The 9,029-nt window shown below is 38.9% G+C and overlaps 1 pseudogene; it reads right to left on the bottom strand.

Annotated features, from left to right (window-relative positions):
• Window positions 1–4,592: 4,592 nt before the first annotated feature.
• LOC116484029 (DNA (cytosine-5)-methyltransferase 3A-like) lies at window positions 4,593–6,950 on the bottom strand (annotated as a pseudogene).
• Between the last annotated feature and the right edge of the window lie 2,079 nt (window positions 6,951–9,029).

Below are 9,029 nucleotides of genomic sequence, written 5' to 3'. Positions count from 1 at the left end.
ATAATTATATATAAGCATTATAAAAATTATTACTTTATATAAACATATAATTATTATATAATTATATCTAATATAAATATATAATTATTATATAATTATATCTAATATAAATTTATTTATTTATATTACATAATTCATGTTTTTTTGATATTTTAATTATATTTGTAATCCTTAAAAAATTTTCAATGAGTTGCATAACACTGGGGTTAACCATCCTTTTCTATGTTTAATAGTCATGTGCTTTTTCTTTCTAATATTTGCATGTTCATATAATTTACACATATTTTTATACATAACTTTTTGGTTCCGTTTTTCTTACTGATTTAAAAAAGCTTTTTGTGTATTGAGGACAAATCTCATTCACAAACACAATTTTTCAAGAAATATAACTATTTTCAAATAGTGAACTTAATTTATATTATAAATCTTTATTTCTGTGGATGCCAAAAACTAAACTTTAAACAATGTATGGTTTGCCCTCCTTTTCTTCCCAGACACGAAATACAAGTTTTACTGGGCACTAATGATTGCAAGCTTATAGCTAAGGAACAAGATTTGACTAACTGACATGCTGTTACTTGACCTGTAAGGGTTTAAAGAAAATTGGAGCCAACATTTAAAAATTAAAATATTTCACTTTCAAAAAAGTGAAAACTCGCAGTTCTTGTTGAGAAGTCAGAATATCTGTCCTTATTGGGCCTACATTCTTGCATGAAAGTTATTGCCTTGAGCTGAGAGGCAGCTACCCATTTCAAAGGGTGCATGTGTGTCCAGTTTAATAGGATTGTATCAGATTTATTTAAAAATTATGGAACATATATGTATGTGCATGTGTGTGTATGCACTTGTTTTCCACCTGTTTACGTAGACACCTATCAATAAATATGTAAGCATATATGCTATGTGCTTATAAAAGAATTTCCATTAGGATATAAGTCACAACAAACTATTGTTATTATATACTCCTCCCTGTTACTATACACCTGCATATTTCACTCATGAATGCTACCTGTCTAGTTCCTGTAACTGTTTGAGTTTCCAATCTTTCCTAAACAGTATGGAAAACATTCTCGTGATAAGTAACCTCTTTAAAAATTGATACTTTAAAATGTTATCATCTGGGAATTGTTAGTACAAGATATTCTTATATTAAGCATATATTATCCGGACTATATTGACAGGAACCTTTTTGATCACCCGAGACAGTCTGTAATTGGCTGCCTTATTTCATCCATTCATATCATTACAAAAGTATTTATTTATTTTTTTGTGCATATATAGTAGGTATATATATATTTATGGGGTACATAAGATGTTTTGATATAGGCATGGAACGCAAAATAAGCACATCATGAAGAATGGGGAATCCATCCCCTCAAGCATTTGTCCACTGAGTTGCAAACAATGCATTCATATCTTGTGGAATGTTTGCCTGGATGTTCTATTCACACTATTGGCCCTTTTGCACCTCCCAGGAGCAGAATTTGACACTATGAGCTTTGTCCTACCCTATCTGACAAACTTTTGTGAAGTTATTTATGTATATGTAAGATATATTTTTAATCCATATTTATGTTTTGTAATCTGTATCAACATGTTTGATAAATGAAAACAGTCTGAAGCTCAATTCTTTTCTGGAGTATGTGACATTTATTCCCTAGAAATCTTTTGTGCTACACAAGTAAAGAAGTCACAGAGTAAAGGTGGTGTGAAAAGGAAGGTAGGCATTGTTTAATAGACAGACTGAGGTTGGAAGAAAAGAGAAATATAAATAAGTTATATGCATATATTATGTGCTAAGGAATGTTAGTGGTCTGTAAAGAATAATGAACTATCTTTCTACATCTCTGAGTTCTGAACTACTGAGAAATAGACCTAAAGAGCTAGATATGCAAATGGATGGCAATTATGGAAAACCTAATTGAAATTGCATAGGGAGACTATTAGTTCTTATTGCCAGAAACCAAATTGCTAAAGTGAAGTGGTTATGAGGTTTTAACCAATTTCATTCACAGTTATTTAAGAGTATTATAACTATTATGAAAAATTCTGTTTTTGTGGATCCAAGGCTAGAAAAAAGAAAACAAATATTTTCCATACATGGAGTTTTTCTGTTTTTCCCTGCTCAGGGTGGACAAATTGCAGTTACTATTTTAGATATTATGTACTTAACATTCTTGGACTGCTTTTTAAAATTTTATTCTTAATTTTTATGAGTACAGATTAGGTGTATATATTTTGTTTTTTGATTTTGCACCATCTCTTACTTGGTACGGACTTAGTGTATGGCATGCAGGAGCTGTTTTCTTCAGAGGGAAAAGCTGACATACCTCTGGCTTATAAAAAGTTTATAACAATATGTGTTTATAAATCGCTTACTTCGAGATGGACAGGTGAAAGGCACTATATAATTGCCAAATATTATTATCTGTCTAAATCTAGCTGAGTGAACAAATCTTTTTAATGCCCATTTTAATGACACAGTTGTTCCATATGGTGGACTTCAGATGGATAAAAGAATCCAGAGTTAGTACATTCCCTGGAGAGAACCAGATTGTCCAGGTGTGCCATATTTTAAACTCCGAGTAGAATTAAGAGGCACAGCTTTTCAAAATTCAGGCCCAAACAGCAACTCAGATCAAGTTAATTTCTCTGTTGTTTCAGACAACACAGGGCTCTTTAGTTACTGAAACAAAACCATGGATTATATACTGAAAAGGTGGTCCTAATCGTTTTATGTGTTTGAGTCAGCATGGATTTTAGTAAGAGGAAGTCCCTGAGGTTATTTGCATAATTTTTCTTAAGTTTCTTAAAGACTCAGACTGGCTTCTTTCTGGTGATTCCATGAAGATGATGTTCCCCAGAGAGGTCTTTGATAGCATTTTTTAGATCTTGATGTGTTTTTTTTATTGTGGTTCAGAGCTTTTCATGGCCTTTAGTTTGACAGATAGAACAACGAGGCACAGGCACCAAGGTCTGCCAACCTCAGAAATTATGGTACATTCAGAAAATAGATTTTATTTTAAGAACAGCCTAATGATTACTGAGATAGATTCCTTTTTCCTCTTTCCCGTTGTGTTTCTTGTTGAAGTTGATTCCACTTTTTTCAATGATTTAAACTTTCTCTTGTAAAATAACTCAAATGTTGAATGCGGGATCTTGTGGAAGCCTGACACCATTAAGGACTGGAAGAGAAAAGTCTGAGTAAGACAGTGCAACTAAAATGATTGCTCTTTGATGTGCTGGTGGAGGGTCTACTTAGCTTGGTGGGTTTACCTCTTGACTGTTCCAATAGTCAAGGCATAGACAAAATGAGGACCATGTGCACCACGTTGACCCCAAATCATGTGTACAGGTGACATTCTTTAACCTAGGTAGCAAATGAGTGCTTTGAGCACAGAGAAGATGGGAAGAGAGTACAGACCTTGGAATATGATCCAACCCACCTAATTTCTTGTCCTGATTCTCAACTAGAAAAAAATAGTCTTTGTTCTCCTTTTAATAACTACTGTGTACTAACTTTGTGTACAGTTTACAAAGTCAGGTATCTTAAACCCAATCTGAGGCTCAAGAGGAAGGTTGTTATTGTGTCTTGGACCTCTGGAAAAGCCCCCTCTAGTACCTTGAAGGGCTGCCACATGAGACTGATTTTAGAAGGGGAAAATAACTGGAAACTGGAAATAACTGCCATTTCCAAAGTGAAGGGCTGTAGCTGGGATGATGCCAACTAGAACAGTGAGCAAGCAGGAAGAAACATGCCCCTTCTGCCTCTTGAGGTTTTCTGTCTCTTTCTGTCACTCCCATTAGAAGAACACAGTAGGAAGCCAGCTAGCCAAGGAGAAAGGATGTTTGTAGAGTCCCATGCCCAGCATCCCAAAGCTGAGCATAGAAAGGTGGGTTTGGAGCCAAAAGACATAGTACATCCCCCCATCCTTTTTTTAACTTTTGTTTTAGGTTCAGGGGTACACATGCATGTTTGTTATATAAGTAAATTGTGTGTCACGGGGGTTTGGTGTACAGATTATTTTACCACCCAGGTAATAAGCATAGTACCTGATTAGGTAGTTTTTCAATCTTCAACTTCCTCCCTCTCTCCACCCTCAAGTAGGCCTTGTGTCTGTTGTTCCCCTCTTGTGTCCATATGTATGCAATGTTTAGCTTCCACTCATAAGTGAGAACATGTGGTATTTGATTTTCTGTTTCTGCATTAATTTGCTTAAGATAATGGCCTCCAACTCCATCCATGTCCTTTGCAGCAACATGGATGGAAAATAGCAGAAAACAAAAGTTCTTACCAAATAAAAAAAGGCAGGGGCGGAGGAGGAGGAAGGGGAGGGAGCTTGGTTTTGTTTTTAAATAGAACTGAAGAAAAACATAGAAAAATCAGGAGATGATATCCAACCCTTTTTGCAAGGCAAAGCCCTCCATTATTTCTGCCTCTGTAGTTTTTGTTTTGAATTTCTGTTTTCTCTTCTGGGTGCTGATACTTCTCTCCATCCTTACATTGTTAGTGTTTTATTGCGTTTTGTGGGTTTTTTTTTTTTTTAGTTTGTTTAACCTTGTGTCATTACCTCAGTTTGCCCTCATGTCCCTTATACACAAGCAAAATACCCCTTCAGTGGAGGGAAGAATTGGCAGGTGACAGCTGTGCTCCACGACCCACCCAACAGTCTCTGCCTTGCCCAATGGCTCATGTTGGAGATGTCAGTATAATGGACAGGGTGGCCAAATATCCTTTCCATTTCAGTGCACCTAAGGTTCTCCTTCTCATTCATGAAGACAGGTAGTTGCTGGTCATTGCCCTGCATTATGGAGTTTGGCCTAGTAGTAATAGTCCTCGCTTTGCTGATGTTGGCTCTCCTGCCATGCTCCAGACACTCCTGCAGCTCCAGCTTACATTCACAGTGAATGCCAATGGCCTGCTTTTACTGGGAAGGTTACCACAGATGTAGCAGTTCTGGTGTGCAGCTGACATTCTTTGGCATTAATCATCATGGGATTAGAATTAAAAAATTGTGAGATGTCTCTCTTGTGACTAATGTCCATGGCCACCACACTCTCAAGGAGCCACAAGAAGGGAGATCATCTCCCGCCTTGGGCTGTGCATGATGCAGGAGGTGGTAAAACTCAAAGAACTGCTGGCCAGTGCCCTTGTAGGGTCCTTCGTGGGCAGGGTTGACAATGGAGAGGTCATTGCAGAGAATGGGCCCCACTCCTGGTTGTGCTTCTGCATGATGGTTCCGGCATCCCCGATGTTCGTGATCCTCCCTTGGTGCCACAGCATGCCCACCGAGATGGCGTCCTCACACACCTCCGAGACATGTAGTGATCTACCTAAGTGCACAAGCCCTTCAGCACCAGGAGCCTTGTATCAATCCCATCAAAGAGAGACAGCACCTGGATGGGTGGCTTCCTTTTCTCAGCTGGGACAGGCGAGTAGACTTCCAGAGAGTCAAATTCCTGGTTATGGTTATTGGGGAGGAACATCTGGAGCTGAGACGGCCAGTCATCCCGCCACTGCAGCAGCCCATAGGTTCCCTTGTGCTCACACATGTAGCAGTTCCAGGGATCTTCCTTAATGGTCACCTGGGCAACCTCTGGCCCAACCAAGAGGTCTATACACTCCACACAAAAGCACCTGCAGCAGTTGTTCCAGCACATAAGCACCTCGTGCCCCCAGCAGCAGATGGTGCAGCAGGACTGATAACCATCATCATCATACTGGTATGCACACTCCAGGAAGCAGTTCTTGCAATGTTGTCATATTCCTAGCATGAAGAAGGACTGTTCCAGAGTGACACTGAGGCTCCCACAAGAGACACAAAGGTCCTTGATGTTCTGACACTTCTTCTTCACCTTGTACACTAACAAGTGTGTTCATCAACAATCTCCTTGATGTTGAGTTTCTTTTTTTATTTTTTTTTGAAACAGAGTCTTGCTCTGTCACCAGGCTGGAGTGCAATGGCACTATCTCAGCTTACTGTAACCTCCGACACCCTGGTTCAAGCGATTATCCTGCCTCAGCCTCCCCAGTAGCTGGGATTACAGGCACATACCACCACATCCAGCTAATTTTTGTATTTTTTAGTAGAGACAGGGTTTCACCATGTTTGCCAAGATGGTCTCGATCTCCTGATGTTGTGATCTGCCCGCCTCAGCCTCCCAAAGTGCTGGGATTACAGGCGTGAGTCACTGTGCCCGGTCCGATGTTGAGCTTCCTAGCTGTGCTCTTTCGGGGCTTTTTGGCTGGTGAGGGTGGTGCCTAAGCAGTTGCCTCAGGGTCAACCCACACGTGTGCATAAACTTCTTTGTTGGGATTCTTCTCCTCTTCTTGTAGCTCCAGTCTCTTGGGGGCAGAAGGCTGGAACCCCCCAAAGGTCCATCCGAATATCTGCTTGCTCTGCACCTCTGTATCCTTGGCAGTGTCACTCTCATCGCTGTCATGGCTCTCTGGGAACAGCTCCCCTGTACACTGCTGGCCACCAGCAGGACTTTGTAGATGGCTTTGTGGTACATAGACTGCTTGTTGTATTATAGGTGGCCTGGTGGCACACACTGCAAAAGGAGCTCAGTGGTATCAGCTTCTCTACACACAGCACTGAGAACTCACCTCTCCAAACCACATGACACAGTGGGTGCCTTCAGCTGCTCAGCTCTGACCTGTCATCCGCCAAGACACAATGTGGCCACCAGGAGAAGCCCCGCAGTTTTCCTCACACCAGCTCCCCAATGCCAAAGCCCCAGGTGTCATTGTACTCTGGTTCATCGTCACCTGCTTTGGTGTACTTGTTCCCACCATCAGTCCCAACAGGCTCAGGTGTGGTAACGACAGTAGGGGATGTGGTGTTGCTGGGCTGCTGCACAGCAGCAGGCCTGGCCTCCTCCACCTTTGCAGACTCCTCTGAGCCCTAGTTTTCTTCCACAGCATTCATTACTGCAGTGACCTCGGCCTTTCTTCTCAGCCCATGAGGCCAGGTGAAGCCCTCTGAGGTCCAGCTCAGCATCTTCAGCATTTTTTACTTGGAATTCCACATCTAATTAGTTGGCAAGTCCTTTCAATTTCACCCCTATGAGATGTGATGCCTTTTTATTCCTTTTTAGCTGATACTACTCTCATTTAAACCTTTATTACTTCTTGTCTAACTCATTTCAGAAGCTTCCTAATGGGTCTCCTCTCTTGCTCCTACCTTTTCCCTTATTAATCCAGATGAATCCTCTCAGATCATTGCTCTGATTATGACTCTCTGCTGACCCAGATACTGGGATGAAGATAAAATTCCTTGGCATGGCTCTCAAGGCTTTTCACAACCTCATCGTCCAACTTTTCAGACATGGCTAAAAGATATGAGATGATGGATATGTAAAGTTGCTTGGATGTGGTTAACCACTATATATAAGTGTATACAACCACTATATGTAGGTTTCCAAACATAATTTGTACAGCTTAAATATACATACAATAAAACAAAGCAAAACAGGCTTACCTTAAAGAATCTTCACCCTGTAACTTCTACATACTTAGCTCTACTCAGGACTTCTAACTTGCCAAAGGCCTCTAGATTATTCTTTCCTCTGAGCCCGTGGTCATTTAGCTTCTGCCCTGAATGCATTTCTCGCCTTCACTTGATGCTTCAAGACCTTACTTAAATGTTATTTACTTCCATGAAGAAAGTCTTGGAACTTATCATAGACTCAGTACAGTTCATTGCAAAGCTTTACAAAACTTACTAAGCACCTAGTTATTCTGCAAGGTGCTATTAAAGTTATCAGTTTCAACAGATACATTATTTTAAAATGCAGTAAGTTTTTAGAAGTCAATGAATTTTTGGAAGGTAAAAGAATTTGTGATTTTCTTTTCCTTTTAGTATATGCTTTATATACTTCCACCTTTATCTTTTCTTTTTCTTAAAGATATCAGTGGAAGTATATAAAACATACTATATGTGTATACAAAGTATATAAAGAATAGCTCCTGTAGAAATGATGAGGATGGTAATGACAATGATTGCTCAAATTTATTGAGCACTTACTATATGGTAAGCACTAACTTAGTTAACTTGCCCTTAACTTGTGTGAGCTTGTTTGATTTGTACAACCCCCCCAGTGAAGTTCATACTACATGATTCCCATTCCACAGCTAAGGATCCTGAAGACAGGAAGCCTAAATCATATGCCAAGCTGATATGTGTTGGGTCCAGAATTTAAATCAGGGAGTCTGTCTTCAGAGCCCATGCCATTGACCCTTAAATAGCACCTTATAATGACATTGCATATATATTTCCACCTTTAACTTTTCTTCTTCTTAAAGAGAAAAGTGGAAGTATATTAAACATATACTAAAAGGGCCATTAATAACTCTTTCCTGTCAGGAAATCATTGAAAACTCTATCTATCTATCTATCTATCTATCTATCTATCTATCTATCTATCTATCTATCTATCATCTATCTATATTCTTAAACCCAAAGAAGACACTTTACTTAGAAGTAAGGGCAATTTACAGAAATCTGAGGCACAGATTCCATACCTGAAAGTGAGAATGTACTTAAAGGAAATATTGACAGGAGGAAGAGCAAATGCAGAGGAACTGACATATTAACCAGAAGTTAAATGATAGACATACGGGCATGATTATATATATATATATAGATATATATATATATCTATATATATATCTATATATATATCTATAAATATATATATATCTATATATATATATAGAACAGCTAATGGAATGTGCAAAAAAGATAATGTAATCATTGGGCATGAAATAGATGCAACTTAAGGCTTTTCAATAAAGCTTTGTTAGGGAATAACCCAAGAATACTCCAGAAGAAGGGAAAGGAGAAATTGAACAAATTTTAGAGGCAATATTGAACAAGTGAAAATAACTTAAAAAATCACAGATAGCTGAGTTTTACCTAAGATTTACTCAGGAATCTGGAATTCAGAAAATAAAATAGAGAAGGGAGATTTCTTAAAATTAACTGATTTATTAAAATGAAATCCATTTCTTGTGAAGTTGGAAC

Source organism: Hylobates moloch, unplaced genomic scaffold (assembly GCF_009828535.3).
Source record: "Hylobates moloch isolate HMO894 unplaced genomic scaffold, HMol_V3 SCAFFOLD_15, whole genome shotgun sequence".
NCBI lineage: Eukaryota > Metazoa > Chordata > Mammalia > Primates > Hylobatidae > Hylobates > Hylobates moloch.
Note: the sequence above shows the minus strand (reverse complement) of the source record. Positions and strands in the feature narration are given on the sequence as shown.